This window comes from Pristis pectinata, chromosome 20, assembly GCF_009764475.1.
Source record: "Pristis pectinata isolate sPriPec2 chromosome 20, sPriPec2.1.pri, whole genome shotgun sequence".
NCBI classification, from domain to species: Eukaryota; Metazoa; Chordata; class Chondrichthyes; order Rhinopristiformes; family Pristidae; genus Pristis; species Pristis pectinata.
The window spans coordinates 4,829,113-4,845,803 of NC_067424.1; the positions used below are offsets into that span (position 1 = coordinate 4,829,113).

General features: G+C 43.2%; 1 pseudogene; it reads left to right on the forward strand.

Moving 5' to 3' along the window:
• LOC127580721 (plasma membrane calcium-transporting ATPase 1-like) overlaps positions 1–16,691 on the forward strand; it is a 289,484-nt pseudogene that overhangs the window by 117,936 nt on the left and 154,857 nt on the right.

A 16,691-nucleotide genomic window follows, 5' to 3' on the forward strand; every position in this document is an offset into this window, starting at 1 on the left:
TGGGATTTAATGGGTCACTTGAGGGTGTTTTGGCCAGATGGATCATTCAAACATTCTAACCACAGAAGAAAAGAAAGACTTCCATCAGCTGAAGTGGGTCACAGTGCAATTTAGTGAGACAAAAGCAGGCTGCCCTCTCCTGAACCAAGTCTGCAGGATAGAGACATGAGACTCAAAATGTCGACTGTCTGTTTCCCTCCATCAATGCTGCCTGGCCTGCTGAATTCCTCCACCATTTTGTGTGTTGCTCCAAGTCTGCAGAACTTCATTTTACTGCATTTGATTCCAGGGGAAGGAAAAAGAGATACTTCAGCACGTGGGTTTGTGTTAAAATATGCAGACCTGTCCCTTGGGGCTTTTCAAAAAGGAGAAAATGCAATCAATTGTCTCATTGCTTTTAATATTAAAATTGAGACTCTCATTGACTGGAGGTATTGACTTCGAGGATTTCAGTTGTATTCGAGAGAACTGAATAAACATTAAATTGATGTCGTCAGTCACCCTGAAGCACTTCAGCTGTTTTCTCCTCATATTTATTTTCTCCTCGTATTTGGCTTAGTAATTCTTCCTCCTTTTTTTTTCCTTTTTTTCCCCTGGCAACTGGGCTCACTGATTAAACGGTTAAACTAGGATCAGATGAAAGAAAACTGAAAGACTTCAGTGCTTAATTCCTTGTGGTTGATCTGTGAGGAGTATTGGTGGTACACTATAATCCATGTTAATAAGTGCTAACATTATCTTAATGTGCTTATCCGGGAGAACAAAGGTTCTGTTTAGTATGTTTCCAGCAGCCGAGGAGATCAGTGACCAGGAGAGGAAGGCATTTAAGGTTCTCAACAGTCCCTGCCTTGCTAGAATGTGAAGTATTTTTTTGAAGGAATTGTGTGTGCTTAAACTGCAGTCACGCCTCCGGGCACTGTTATCGAGGGGAGGGGAGGGTGGTGGGATATTTGCCGGGTTTTCCTGACTGCTCATGTTTCACACAACAAGATTGGCTGCTTTGCCCCATGGCTGACTCATCCTATCCTGCAAATGTAAACAAACCTTGTTTGGAACTAACGGCAGGCAAAGCCTCTGAGTCTCTGTGAGTGATGGTGGAACTGCTCTTAGATGTTTCTGACAGTTAAATTTTACTGAATGGGGATTGCTGTGTTTTTCATGTTGTAACATGTGCTGTTTCCAATGGATATGCATACTGCCAAGTCTGTGTTAACATAGAAAGCCTTGTTAAATGTGTTTGTCTCTTTCATATTGTAATGTGTGCCATTTCCATTAGACTTGTACACTCCCATGTGCACGTGTGTGCACCCACGGGAAACCTTGTTACGTATGTTGTATCCCTGACCACGTGCAATTAATTGCGTTTGTGAATTTTTAAAATAGCTTTTCATTTTGGGAAATGTTATGCACTTTAGTTTGAAGGGAGCAAATTCTTTTTTTCTCTAACTGTTTCTGTGTTTGTACGCAGGAGGGCATTAGTTTTTGAAGGAGAGTTCAAAGTTCAGCAGATTAGCATCTAGCGTTAATGTTTTGCTGATTTGGAATTTGCTGCTGTGTGCGGGTGTGTGTGTGGTTACAGTACACAGGTTGTGTGGAAACTGACTAACAAATGGGAGTGAGGCACTTGATTTTTTTTAAACTCTGCATGGGAAGGGTTACTGGAGTTATAATAAGTGACAAAACAGGTGTCTTCAAAGCTGCAGTATCAGGCTGGTTCCAGATTCTCAGCTGGGTGACTCAGCCCTGGGTCCCTGTGTGTATTACCATATGCAGTTGCCTTCTCCAGCACTTGCGTGTGAGCTTGCCAATTTGGCCGTGTGGTCTGAGGGAAAGGGGAGAGCTTGGCATCAGAGGTGTCCATTCCTATACCACCTGTTGGCTAGACTAAGCAACTTGTGTTAATGTGCCCTTGAAGGATAATTGCAGTTCTGGTCATCCAGCTTATAGCAAGGATGTCATTACGCGAAAAGATGCAGGAAAAATTCGCGAGGATGTTATCGGGACCAGAGGGCTTGAGTTATAAGGAGAGACTGGAGAGGCGGGTGCTTTTCTCTGGAGTATAGGAGGCTAAGTGGTGACATAGAGGTTTATAACATGAGGGGCATTGATAAGGCCATTGGCCTGTCTTTTTTTTTAACAGGGTAGGGGAGTCTAAAACTAGAAGACATAGGTTTAAGGTGAGAGGGGGAAGACAAAGGGCAACTTTTTCACACAGAGGGTGGTGGGTATATGGAACGAGCTGACAGAGGAAGTGGTAGAGGCAGGTACAATTACATCTTTAAAAGACGCTTGGACAGCTACATGGATAAGAAAGCTTTAGAGGGATCTGGGCTAAATGCAGGCTAATGGGACTAGCTTAAGTAGGCAACTTTGTCAGCATGGATGAGTTGGGCTGAAGGGCCTGTTCCCATGCTCTGATGCTAAATATGAATGCCCTACCCTCGATTTTTGGTAGGACGTGAATTTTCCACTTTTTATTTTGAGCCCAGTTTGGACTTTTAATTTTACCAGAATGGTTCCAAGAAAGGGATTTTTGTTACGTGGGTGGAAGGCAAAAGCTGAGGTTGTCCTCTTCGGAGCAGATAAAGGTTGAGAGGGAATCTGATAGAATTTAAAATTGGTCAGGGTCTTCCCAGAGTACCTGTTCCCATTGGTGGAGAAATGAGAACCAGAAGTGATGTGTGAAGCATTTGTTCACACGCTGGGGTCTGCAGTGTACTGCCAGGGATGGCCGTGGAGACAGATTCAATTGTGGTCAAAAAGGAGCTGCATACATACTGGAAAACAGTTGTAGGGCTATGTGGAGAGGGTTGGGAGTATGACTAGCTGGATTTCTCTTGCATGGACGATGGGATGAATGGTCTCCTTCCTCACCGTAACCATTGTGTGATTCTGTTCTGTTTGGCAAAGTGAATTATTAAAAAGAAGCTGCAAACAATATCAACTTTATCTCTGAACGGAAGCTAATTTGAAAACACTAAAAATAACACGTGCACGTTGTCACAGTAGCATAGCTAATAGAGCTTGATCCTTCACAGCTCCAGCAACCAGGGTTCAATCCTAACCTTAGGTGCTGTCTGTGTGGAGTTTGCACGTTCTCCCTGTGACCGCGTGGGATTCCTCTGGGTGCTCTGGCTTCCACATCCCAAAGACGTGCTGGTTGGTGGTTGGCCACTGTAAATTGCCTCCAGTGTGTAGGTGAATCTGGGGGAATTTGAGGGACTGTTTGGAAATAAAATAGAATTAGTGTAAATGGGTGCTTGATGTTTGGCACAGACACAATGGGTCAATGAGCTGGTTTCTGTGCAGTATGTCTTTGTGATTCCATGACGCATTCAAAGTAGTAAACTTCACATTACAGCAGTTACCCATTACACTACCTTTGACCAGTGCATCACACTGAATGAGATTGGTTATTAGTTTATAAAACTGCTTTAAATTGTGCAAAAGTAAAATAATACTCGTGCCAGTACCTCACCCTACTTGTGGGTATGACAATAAACTCGACTTGAGTTACACTTGACTTAATGTAAAACAAAATCCTGCCTAATTGAATTTATTGCCAGCACATCATTTCCTTCCCCAACGCCTCCCCAAAGAGGCCTTTGAGGGTATTTTAATCAGTTAAGACTAATTGTTGATTAAATGATTTTTTTTAAGCCACACAAAGTTTTTAGGTGTTTCACAAGCATTTTTAAGACCAGTTTAGCCTGGGAATATCCAAGTAGTTTCAAAACCTTTTCGTGGGCCTGGTTTTAAATTGATAAAAGTATTGGAGAGATGTTGATCTCTGTTTTCCACTGAAGTGGCACTCATTGCCTGGAAACGTGAGGGAGCGGAATCTCTCATCACACCACGTTCTACCTGGATAAACCTACAGGGGTATGGACTAAACATTGCGAATTGGATTAGTCCAAATATGAACCAGGAGTAGACCATCTGGCCCCCTTGACCTTGTCCTGCCATTCAGCAAGATCTGACTACCTTGGTTCTATTTACCACACCCTACCCACTCCACCTGCTATCACCTACACACTCCTCCCACTGGGTCCCGTCCCACACTGTTCCCATCTGCCCTCCCCACCTCCCTCATTTAGTTCTCTGCCCCACTTTCCTCTCCTATCAGATTCCATCATCCACAGCCCCTTGTTGCCTCCACCTCCCACCTCCCAGCCTCTGTTGCTATTTCCACTCTTCCTCCCCCCCCCCACCTGACTCCATCTGCCAATCAGCCCTCATCACCTGGCTCCACCTATCACCAGCCAGCTCCTGCCTCACCCCTCCTCCTCGCCACTTTTTACTGACTATCTCCCCTCTATCCTTCAGTCCAGATGAAGGGTCTTGACCTGAAACGTCGACTGTCCATTTCCCTCCACAGATGCTGCCTGACCTGCTGAGTTCCTCCGGCAGTTTCTTTCTCTTGCTTCATTTACACCCATAACATCCAGAAATCTGACATCTCTTTTTTGAATGAACTCGGCAAGAGCCTCCAGGCTAGAAAATCTCAAAGGTTAACCACCCTCAGAATGAAGAAATTCCTCTTCGTATAAATTAGGAGCAGGGATAAGGATGAGCAAAGATCCCCACCTTCTGGGCCATGCCATCTTCTCGCTGCTACTGTCAGGCAAGAGGTACAGAAGCCTGAAGTCCCATACCACCAGGTTCAGGAACTCTACTTTTCTACAACCATCAGGTTCTTGAACCAACCTGCACAACCCTAACCCTACCTCAGCAATGGAACACTACGGCCCACCTCTTGGACTACCGTGGGGTTGTCTCCGATTGTGGTTTTTTGCACTCTTGATTTGCAGAGTCTTTTTTTCTTCACTGTCTGGTATATTTTATTATTTTGTGTGTTGTCTGAACCTACGTGCCTGTGATGCTGCTGCAAGCAAGTTTTTCATTGTACCTGTACCTCACCGTACTTATGCACATGGCAATAAATTTGAGTAGACCACTTGGATCTTCCACCATTCAGTAAGATTATGGCTGATCTTATAATCTGCTAACCTCCACAAACCTCTGTTTCCCCAGTAACTTTTCACCCTGTTATAAAGTAAGTATCTACCCCTGCCTGAAAACATTCAAAGATTCCACTTCCATTGCTCTTTTGGGATTGGTCTGTTTTTTGGTTGGCATGGAGACCATGAACCTCATTAAATTGTTTATTCCAAATGTCTATGAAATTGGAATCAAAGAATGCAAAAATAATTACTATAGTGCATCTTCCATGGGCCTCCGCTGCAGAAAAATGCATTTTGCACTAAAATGTGTGCAAGAGTGGATTTTTTGATGTGCTATCAGTTTCTAGTTTACACTGAGAAAAGATGAGCTTTGGCAGTGCCAGAAGATTAGTGTTGTCTGGATGGTTTGAGAAACAGCTGCTTGTGTGCAGGGATAAAGTAGTAACAAGCGATGAGTGCATCAATTATTTAGCTGCTTGAACTCCTGAGTGTTCTAGTTCAGACACTCTGTTTTGATCTCATGATATGTATATAAAGCTCTGAGGCTTTTGAACTGGGATTTGTGGATGTTTTAATTATGGAATAAAACTTGCCCAATATGAAGAAAGTTATTTTTAAGAAAGTGAAACTTCATGTGCTTGCTGCCTGTGGTGTGAGAAATGCACTTAATTTTTTTTCTATTCCTGGTATGTTCATGTTGATCTCCTGTGTAACACTATCGATCACTGTGTGTTTCTAGAACTGCAGTTAGATATCTATTATCGCTGAACAAATCTCCTCAGTTTTTTTCTATAACATAGCTTTCAGTATCGCTGGAAAGGTCAATGTTTATTGGCAGTTCCTCCTCGTCCTTGAGAAGGCGGTGGCAAGTTTTGAACTGTTGGAGTCTGTGTGGTGAAAGTCCTTTTCCAGTGCTGTTTCATTGGGTGTGCCAGGAGTTGCAGGTGAATTAGCAGGAGTTTGCATTTCAGGATGGTGCATGGGTTGCAAAGGAGCCTGGAGGAAGTGGTGAACCCCTGGATTCACTGCCTTTGTTCTGCCAAGTGATAGAGCTGTTGCCCTGGTGAATGCCAGTATTCTATCTCTGAGTAAACCCTTCAAATGGGTGTGCTGCGGCCATTTAAATTTTGAATTGTGTTGCAATGAAGATTGAATTTGTATTCCGGTCTGGGTTGACATTTCCACTTCAGGACACTTGGGGAAATGACAGTGTTTAATCCAGGCAAGTGTGAGGTGTTGCACTTTGGGAGGTCAAATGTAAGGGGAAAGTTTACAGTTAATGGCAGGACCCTTAACAGTGTTGATGTGCAGAGCTCCCAGAAAGTGGCCACGCAAGTAGGTAGAGTGGTAAATATGGTGTGTTTGCCTTCATTGGTTGGGGCATTGAGTGTAAGAGTCGGGAAGTCATTGTAGCTGTATGAACCTTCGGTTAGGCCACACTTGGAGCATTGTACACAGTTCTGGTCATCCCATTACAAGAAGGATGTGGAGACTTTGGAAAGGGTGCAGAAGAGGTTCACCAGGATGTTGCTTTGATTAGAGGGTCTGAGCTACAAGGAGAGGTTGGACCAACTTGGGTTCTTTTCTCTAGAATATTGGAGGCTGAGGGGAGTACTGATAGAAGTTGACAAAATTACGAGAGGCATAGATAGGGTAGACAGTCGGAATCTTTTTCCCAGGGTAAAAATGTCAAATACTAGAGGGCATGCATTTAAGTTGAAAGGAGTGAAAGTTTAAAGGAGATGTGTGGGGCAGGTTTTAAATTAAGTTTGTCATGTGCACAAGTACGATGAGGTATCATACAATGAAAAATTTGCTTGCAGCAGTAGCACAGGCACGTAGGTACAGACAGCATGAAATATAAATCATACATCATATTATACAGCTTTAAAAAAAGTGCAAAAACAAGACCTTAGTGCGAGGGGGAAAAAAACAAAGACAATTAAAGATGGGTTTTTGAACACAGAGTGGTGGGTGCCTGGAGCGGGCAGCCAGGGGTGGTGGTGGAAGCAGATACAGTCGTGGTGTTTAAGAGGTTTTTAGATGGACACATTGATGTGCAGGGAATGGAGGGATATGGATCATGTGCAGGCAGAGATTTAGTTTAATTTGGCTTTGTGGTTGGCACAGATATCATGGGCCAAAGGGCCTGTTTCTGTGCTGTATTGTTTGATGTTCTATCTCAGAGTAAGTTCTCCAAAAGGGCGTGCTGTGGCTATTTAAATTTTGAATAGAATTGAGTAGAATAAAATTGGATCTTTATTCCAGTCTAGGTTAACATTCTCACTTCAGAGCGCACTGTGGTGCAACTAGAGTTGTCACACTCTTGCGTTTTGGGCCTTAAATTTTCCAAAACAAGGGCGTGGAGCTTTTCCCACTACAGGCAGTCCACAGGTTACGACAGGGTGCTGTTCCTGAGAACTGTTTGTAAGTCAGAAATGAACACAGTAGTGTAGTGGCTAGTGTAACGCTATTACAGCGCCAGCGACGCAGGTTCAATTCCCGCCGCTGCCTGTAAGGAGTTTGTACGTCCTCCCTGTGTCAGGTGCTCAGGTTTCCTCCCACATTCCAAAGACGTACGGGTTAGGAAGTTGTGGGTATGCTATGTTGGCGCCAGGAGTGTGGCGACACTTGCGGGCTGTCCCCAGAACACTCTATGCAAAAGATGTAGTTCACTGTGCATTTCGATGTACATGTGACTAATGAAGAAATCGAATCAAATCACAGATGGTGTGTGGGAGAGGATCACAGGAACAGCTGTGATGGAGCGAGCGGGTGTGGGAAGAGTGGCCGACAGCCGGCCTCACTGACTCGGGGCGAGTCTGCTCAGTGCTCCCGGCTCTGCTCAGCTCCACCCTGCCCCCGATTGTTGTGGCTCGGGGCAATTGAGGAGATCTATCCCACCGGTCTCTCACTTGCTCGTCTGTATATACAGGCTGTATAAGTCAGGCATTTGTAACCTGGAGAGTACCTGTATACTGCAGTCCTACATAATTCCAACCTAGCCTCTGATGCTAGTAATTGGTGTTTCTCTGCTCTACATTGGCAAATATTCCTTTTTCAAACCAGGTTTCCTTCTGAGTAGTAGTGTTGCATTAACTAACACAGCTGCTTGGCAAACATTAAGTTTCTTCCGACATTCTTAAAGGAGCTTGTTCATTTTGGCAGAATATTAACTGGAAGAGAGCTAAAGCCTTAAACAGAGTTGGGGTGGTGCATCTAGAAAAAGATGTTTTATAATGCCTTTCATCAATTAAGGTTGCCTTTGCACTTTGCAGTGACTGTTGTAAGGTAGGAAATAGCAATCAGTGTGCGCAGCAAGATTCCACAAACACTAAAATGTTTCAAAGATGTTTGTTCAATATTCACCAGGATATCGGGGAGACTCAACAGGCTTTCTGAAGGGTTGCTTGGAATCTTAACTATGGTCCTTCATCGGAAGGGAAGGTGTCTCCCTGCACTCAGATGTGGGGATTGAAGTGAAGTGTAGGTGTTGGTTGAGCTGGACTCAACAGGCAACAACAGTCTGAACACAAGTGTATCTTGCCACTCACACTCCCCACACAATGCAAATTTTGGGTTTAAATCCATTCACCTGGGCACTGCTGCACTGCCGAACACATCTCTGACAAAATGCAGAGTATATCCCAACTTTAAATCAACTGCACATGCTGGAAGTTGAAATAAAAACAGAAAATGCTGGAAATGCTCAGCAGGTCTGGTGAAGCTTCACAGACCAGAAACATTAACTGTTTCTCTTTTCACAGATGCTGCTCGATCTGCTGTTTATCCAACATTTTCTGTCTTCTCTCACCCCAGTTTTGGCTATTTGATTGCTTAAACTGTTTCCCTGACACTCAAAGCATTCAAACACCATTACAATCAGATTGTTTAACAAAATGTTTAAATTATTAACTTTTATTTTACAAATCACTTGTGCTGACATTATTAAAAGCCATTAATTTCAGAACAAATGTGCTCCCCTTTTGTCACTGCAGCTATTTCTGTCTATTTACATGAATGGAGTTGAATGGGACTGGCTCAGGAAGGTAACGTGGTCGGCATGGACAGGTTGGGCTGAAGGACCTGTTTCTGTACTGTGAGATTAAGCTAAAACCATAGAAAAGTACATGGATAGGAGAGGTTTTAGAGGGTTATGGGCCAAACATGGGCGGATGGGACTAGCTCACTGGGCAACACAGCCGGCGTGGACAAGTTGGGCCGAAGGGCCTGTTTCCATGCTGTATGACTGTGTGTGACTCGATGAACTGTAGAGTGCAGATTTGCCTGTGCAAGTGCTGAAGAATTTGGGAAGTTTGTTCTCTGTGGAGAACCCAATGACATGGCGTAGTCAAGAAATTCACTTCAGGAACCGCAGGCCAGTGCTACTGTCTCACAGCTCCAGAGACTGAGGTTCAATCCTGACCTCTGGTGCTGTCTGTGGAGTTTGCATGCTCTCCCTGTGACCACATGGGTTTCCTCCAAATGCATCGGTTTCCTCCCACATCCCAAAGACGTGTGGGTCGGTAGGTGAGTTGGCCGCTGTAAGTTACCCCTAGTGTGTAGGTGAGTGGTAGAATGTGGGGAGAATAGTAAAAGGGATTAATGTAGAATGAGTGTCAGCATGTTCGATGGGCTGAAGGGCCTGTCTAGTGCTGTATCTCTCTCTCTGATAACTCTGCCAGCAACTTCAGGGCGTCCTGATCTTGCTGAAACTTCAGGAGAGCACTCGGTAGAACTGCTGGTGTTTCCCAGCCAGTTCTGGTCAAGTACACAAAGGTTAATGTTCCTCAGTAGCTTCAGTGAAAGTTGTGGTGTGAATGCTGATACTTTGATTCTTAGCAATTAATGTACAATGTTCCATGTGCATGATCCTGGGAGAACTGGAATAGCTTTGATTATTAACGTATTCTGTGGTGCACAGGAGGGCCATGCCTTTTCTCAAATTTTCACCACTTAAATCTTTGTATCCCAAAGGAGCAGAGTTAGTGGGGAGGTGGGCTACTGTTCGTGATGGTAGAGCATTGAACCCTCTTCGCCTTAGGGTAGGGAATCCCGGGTGAAGAAAACTTCTTCAGTTCCGTCCCAAATGACCAAAAGACACCCCCTGCCCCCACTCTACCTTGCAACTACAGCCTCTGGCTATTGTTGCTTCAGACGAGTGGTATCATGCAGATAGAATGAGATAAATGCATCAACTGGGAACGTTGGCCAAGGAATGGCAGATGGAACTTAACTCTGACAAGTGTGAAGTGATGTGTTTTAGGAAGTTAAACCAGGGCAGGACTTGCACAATAAGTGACAGGACCCTAGAGAGTGTTGTAGAACAGAGAGACCTAGGGGTACAGGTACATAGTTCCCTGAAAGTGGTGACAGAGATGTACAGGGTGGTGAAGAAGGCATTTGGCACGCTGGCCTTCATCAGTCAGGGCATTGAGAACAAGATTTGGGTCGTCATATTACAACTGTACAAGACATTGGTGAGACATTGTGTGCCGATCTGGTCACCCAGCTATAGGAAGGATGTCATTAAACAGGAAAGGGTGCAGAAACAATTCACAAGGATGTTACCGGGACTGGAGGGTTTAAGTTATAAGGAGAGACTGGATAGGCTGGGGCTTCTTTCCCTGGAGCGTAGGAAGCTGAGAGGTGACCTTACAGAGTTTTACAAAATCATGAGGGGCATAGATGAGCTGAATGTATTTTCCCCGGGCTAGAGGAGTCCAAGACTAAAGGGCATAGGTTTAAGGTGAGAAGGGAAAGATTTAAAAAGGACCTGAGGGGCAACTTTTTCACACAGGGTGGTGGGTATATGAAATGAGCTGCCAGAGGAAGTGGTACAATTACAACACTTAAAAGACGTTTGGATAGGAAAGGTTTAGAGGGATATGGGCCAAATGCAGGCACATGGGATTAGCTCTGTTAGACAACTTGGTTGGCATGGATGAGTTGGGCCAAAGGGCCTGTTTCTGTGCTGTATAACTCTGACTAGCATCTTAGATGACCTTATAAGGAGGAATTGGTCACTTGAATAGTTCTGACAAATGCCTGGTTTACTGAGCCACGTGAAGATGTTAAAAGTTGATGGCACGTGTCCTAAGATCAGTGTCACGTGCGGGGCTGACCAGATGGAGAAGAGTTTTTTTTTATCCTTGAGCAACGAACCAGTTGGATGATATTTTATTTCTGGTTGTCACCAATAGACTACCAGATGTGGTAAATCTAATTCCTCTTTTTACGGTTATGACCAGATAAGTCCCTCATCCAACACCATCCTCTTGCATTTGTGAATTCAGACAATCTGCACAATCCACATCTGCCTGAATGGCAGAGCAAACAATAACTACAGTTTGGTGAGTTGCAGCCATTTAATGAAACTATATTTTTCAGAAGATTTATAAGTTCCTGGATGTTTATTTTCATGAGATGCTAAGCAGATGTCTCCCCTTTGCAGGGGAGGGTGGAATCTGGAACTCGGGGCATATTTTTAATCTAGGAGTTGCCTGTTTTTGATGTGGGTGAGGAGGAATTTCTTCCAAGGTTTGTAGGTCTTCAGAAGCCTGTTCTCAAGAGAGCTGTGGAGACAGAATTGTTGAATATAGTTCAGGTCGAGAGATCTTTGCATCGAAGGGGAATCGAAGATAGGGGGATCAGGCAGGAAAGAAGAGCTAAGGTCAAGAATAGACAGAAGCCCTCATCTTGGAGAGTAGAGCAGGTTCCAGGAGTCACATGGCCTGCTCTTATTTCTCACATTCAAGTACCTACTTCTTGTCCAACCTCATGTTTGTCTTTAAACAGTGAACTGTCAACCAGACTAACACATCTCGCTCTTCCTTTCAGACTTTCCTCAGAGGTTTCTCAGGCACAAAGGACATGAAAGAGATGAAGCCAGTTGGTTATTGCTAGTCTGCTGCTTGCTGTATTATGGACATTCTTAAGATATCTTTAGCCGGGGAAGTTGGACTCTGCTGATGTTTCCGTCGCTGCCAAAGAAACCCAAAGGCCAATCTGAAATCTGCAAACTTGGTTGGAGCGGTTGGTAAGACGGCAGTTCCTGGCGTGGGTATTTCCAAACTTCAGCTTGTGCGTTTTAATTTCCAAGGACAAAAATGACTAATAATGCTGCAGGCCACCACCCTGGCAACTCTGTTGCCGAGGGCAACCACGAGGGTGAATTTTGGCTGCACGGTTTGGGGAACTGCGATCCCTTATGGAACTGCGATCCGGAGAAGCAGTCAATAAAATACATGAAACTACGGTGATGTTCAGGACATCTGTAGAAGATTAAAATCTTCTCCAGTAGAAGGTAGGATGCATGTGATTGTGCCTATGTAAGTTTTTTTTGTTTGCATATCTTTCCTAAATTCACTCTATCTTCTGCTTCAATCAGATTTTTTAGGCATTTGCTTCCCTAAACTCAACCAGTCCTCTGTTCACTATTCTTGGCAACACTATAAGTTGCTTCTTTTAATCTAGTTCTATCCTTAATTAAGGGATAGACCGCTTTTTCTGTTTAAGTTCCATTTCTCATGGAATGGAGATTGGAAATATTTCTGATGAATGTTTTAATCTATTGGTTTTAAAGCTTAAAGTTATTGGTTTTGTTTGAATTATGTCTGTCAAATGCCATACAAAATTCCATTGTATTGATAACACTTTTCTCCTGAGGAATCCTTAGTATGACATTGGTAATTAACCTTGTCTCATTACGCAAAGCAAGATCTAAAATATCATGCTTCCCATTTGGTTTCGTGACATATTGTTCCAAGAGATTATCCCATGTGTATTTTATTAATGTGTCCTCCAAATAACTTTTTGCCAACTCGATTTGCCCAGTTCACATGAAGATTAAAGTGTCCCATGATAATTGTGCTAGTTTGTTACAAGGTCGTCTAACTTCTTTTTGTCTAGTCATGCTGTTGATGGTGAGGGTTACAGTGGATTGGGATGGGTAAGCTATTCCCAATGAGTTTAGTCAATAAGCAAAATGCTGAAGATAATTCAGTGTAATTTATCTGAAATTTTAAATCCCCCCCCCCCCGCAGATGCTTGGGTACAGACTTGCTTACAGAATTTAAACCAAAATTCTCTAGATACTCGAGTCTCTACCCAAGCATCTGCAGAGAGAGGAAGATTTAAAACTTCAGATAAATTACCTGTCATTTAAGAGGCATTTAGACAGGTGCATGAACGGGTAGGGAATGGAAGGATGTAGACCATGCGCAGGCAAATGTGCAGTTTAAATTGGCATCGTGGTCAGCACAGATCTCATGGGCCAAAGGGCCTGTTCTTGTTTTGTACTGTTCTATGTAATTCAACTGTCTGTGTAGCTGCAGTGTATACATGTACAAAATGCACAACAGTTATTCACCCAGGTTGCTCCAACACATCCCAAGCCCCTGACCCCTTTCACCAATAAAGACACGGGCACCCGACCCATGGGCACACCACCTCCTGCAAGTTCTCCTCCAAGTCGTACATCATTCTGACTTGGAAATGTATCATGGATCCTTCATCTTCACTGGATCTAAATCCTGGAACTCCGTCTCCAACAGCACTGTGGGAGAACCTTCAGAAGGACTGCCGTGGTTCAAGAAAGCAGCTCATTAACACCTTCAGCAGACTGATTAAGATAGTAAATGTCAGTAATGTCGGCACTGTGTGAAACAAAAAGTCAATAAATCAAAATGTTATGTTCTCGCTGCCTGTACAGATGTGAATGAGGGCTGCAGGGAGGATAGCAACCTGACCTTGGCAGAGTAAACCATTCAATTGGAGAGCGTGAAAAGAAAAGTAATATATGAAGTGTTTAATAGATTGTTTTGTTATTAATTTAATGAGCAGATTCATAATCCTAAATACAGAAAGGATTGCTCATCGAGGAATTCAGTAAATCAGCTTTAATACTCATTACATTTTCTGTAATAAAATTCTGGAAATGTGCAACAAATCCATCTGTAAAGGAAAAAAGTAATTGTGAACATGATGATCCTGGAAGAAAAGCTGACATTTGTGGGTGGAAAAGTTAGGGTTGGGGAGAAATAGAAAGAGTGGGTTAAAAGACTAAGTGGTTGCTACGCTGTATACTAATTTACTTTTTCTACATTCATTGTAAGTTTAGCTTTCCCTTGAGTGTCAGTTTACTGGACTTGGTCTCCAAAATTACTTTGGATAAAACCATTCTGAATAGTTTCTTCTGGCTTAAGGAGACGCAGTTCTCCCATCCTTTGAAGGTTCTTGTGAATACTTGACGGTTCTTATCGGGCACGCTCCTTGACTTGTGTGACAAATTTTCCATCTGAAGTTTTAACAAATTTTATAACACTGCCTTCAGGCACAAGTCAAGTATACTTTGTTTGGATACCATTGAGATAAACAAGTCTCTTGGGACGTGCTTTCCAGTGTAGCGTGGTGGTGTCTCTGCACTTGTGCCTCAGGCGGAGAGAATGGAGAATATGCCATCATCTCTTTCACAAAGGCCTTCATTTTAGTATCTTTCAACTGCTCTCACTCCACACGGCTTCCTCCCATCTCCCTCCATTGTTCACAGTGCTCTGGCTTGTCTCTCAAGGATCATGGCTCTTAAGAGCACTCCCGCTGCATTTGTGACATAGCAGAAATTTAATTTGTATGAATTACATCAGGAATTGAAAGATAATATCAAGAATGTGGCAGTGGAATTGCTGGATTCTCTTTAAAATCTATCTGGTTCACTAAACTATAAAGGGGTGTGTGATCCAAGCTGTAGTACTGTAAAAGCTGTGTCCTCCTAAGGAAGAATGTGCTTGAAGACGGAACACTGTAGATCCACCAGATTTATTTGTAGGTTAAGGTCAACGTTATCGTCATGCACAAGTACAATGAAAAGCTTGCAGCTGCACAGGCACATAGCATCAGATAAGCAGCATTCACAAGAAAAACATAGAGTAGGCATAAACATTATACAAAATTATAAGGGAGGTTGGAAATAAGGTTGACCAATACTCTTTGGGTTTTAGAAGAGTGAAAGGTGATATACAAGTTCAGGGAGGAATGCTCTTTTCTCTTTTGGGTAGTCTAGAGCTGATGACTGCTGCCTCAGGGTGAGGCTCAGCCATTTAATGCCCAGACAAGGAGATGCTGCTTTGTTTGGGTTGCAATCTTTGGATTTGTCTACAGCAGAGAACTTTGCTTAGTTGTTGAATTGATTAAAGGTTGATACTGGCTTTTGACACTAAGGGAATATTGGTATTGATGGGGAAAGAGGATGAGGTAAAGATGAACCAGTGATCTTCGTGGTGGGTTGCAGGCTCACATGACTATTCCTATTTATGTTAGCATGGGCTTATTTAAGTACAGGGTTACCAGGGAACTTGGGTCAAGGGCACTTCCCCTGTAAAAACAAAAACCCGCAGATGGTCTAGGGTGAAACTTTAGTCCTTCGAATCGCGTGCAAAATCTGAAAGCAAATGATTGGAGATTGGTGGGGTGGAAGCAAGTCTTCAGATTTCATGTTTTTGCTTTCCCAATGGATGGCAGAGATAGTTGATTCAATTAGATGTCATGTGTTATAAAGTTTTAACAAATGGTTGGTAGGAAGGGAAACCAAAGCTAAACTCTGTGCACAATGTTTTGCAGATTTGCAGAAGTTCAAGTATTGCCAATACAAATGGGTGAATTGCATCTTCTGGTTGAATCATGTGAATTTAAATAAAATGGAAAGCTGCTTGACTTTTTTTTGTCTGGTTGGTAAATTGGTTTATTATTGCAATGTACCCGAGTACAGTGGAAAAACTTGTGTTTTGCACGCCATCCATACAGATCAAGCTTTCAACCCTCTCGGCCTTGGCACCGTTAATGTAAGCAGGAAACGTGTGCACCGTTACCCCCTCCTGAAGTCGATGACCAGCTCTTTTGTTTTGCTAACATTGAGGGAAAGGTTGTTGTCATGACATCACATCACTAGGCTCACAGTCTCCTTCCTGTCATGGCTACTGGTCTAGGAGAAATTTGGGATTTGTGGTTGGTTTTACCTGTGGGTAGTTTTTGTCTTTGTAAATACTGAGCAAGTTTAGGCTGATAGCAATGATAATAAAGATAGAGAAGGATACTTTTCATACTAACATTAAAAACCTTTCAAGGTATAACATTCAATATAGCTCTTCTGGGTGTATAATGTGTCATTAAGTACAAAGCAGATGAATACAACCTTGCAACAACCGGATTTTAATGGGTAATCAGGCATTTCTTTTATTCGAGTTTTCTAATTTACTTTTGTCCAAACCCTTAAGTTAGGCCTAAAGTGCTCAGTAATTTGGCAACAGCTTTCATTTATGTACAACCTTTCAATGTAGTTAAAGGTCCCAACGTGCTCAGCTAGTATTGTTTAACAAACTTTGACAGCAAGCACATAATGAGGAGCGTTTAGGGCAGATGACTCATAACTTGGTCGCAAAAGTCGATGTATTAAGGAGGAGCAGCTTTAATGAGGAGGCAGAAGAGGCAGAGCTTTGGGCCTTGGAGTAAAGATATTTTGACGTGTTGTAGCTGCTGGAGACAGATGAAGGATGTAGCCGTGGAGAAAGGGAAAGATGGGATCATTGAGTTCTGGCTCTGCCAGAGTGCAGTGACTGTCGGGCAAGCAAGCACAAGGGAGTACACAGTTAGTAAAGCTGCTGTCTCATATTTTCAGTGACCTGAGGTTCGTCCTGACCTCCACACTGTCTGTGCGGAGTTTGGATGTTCTCA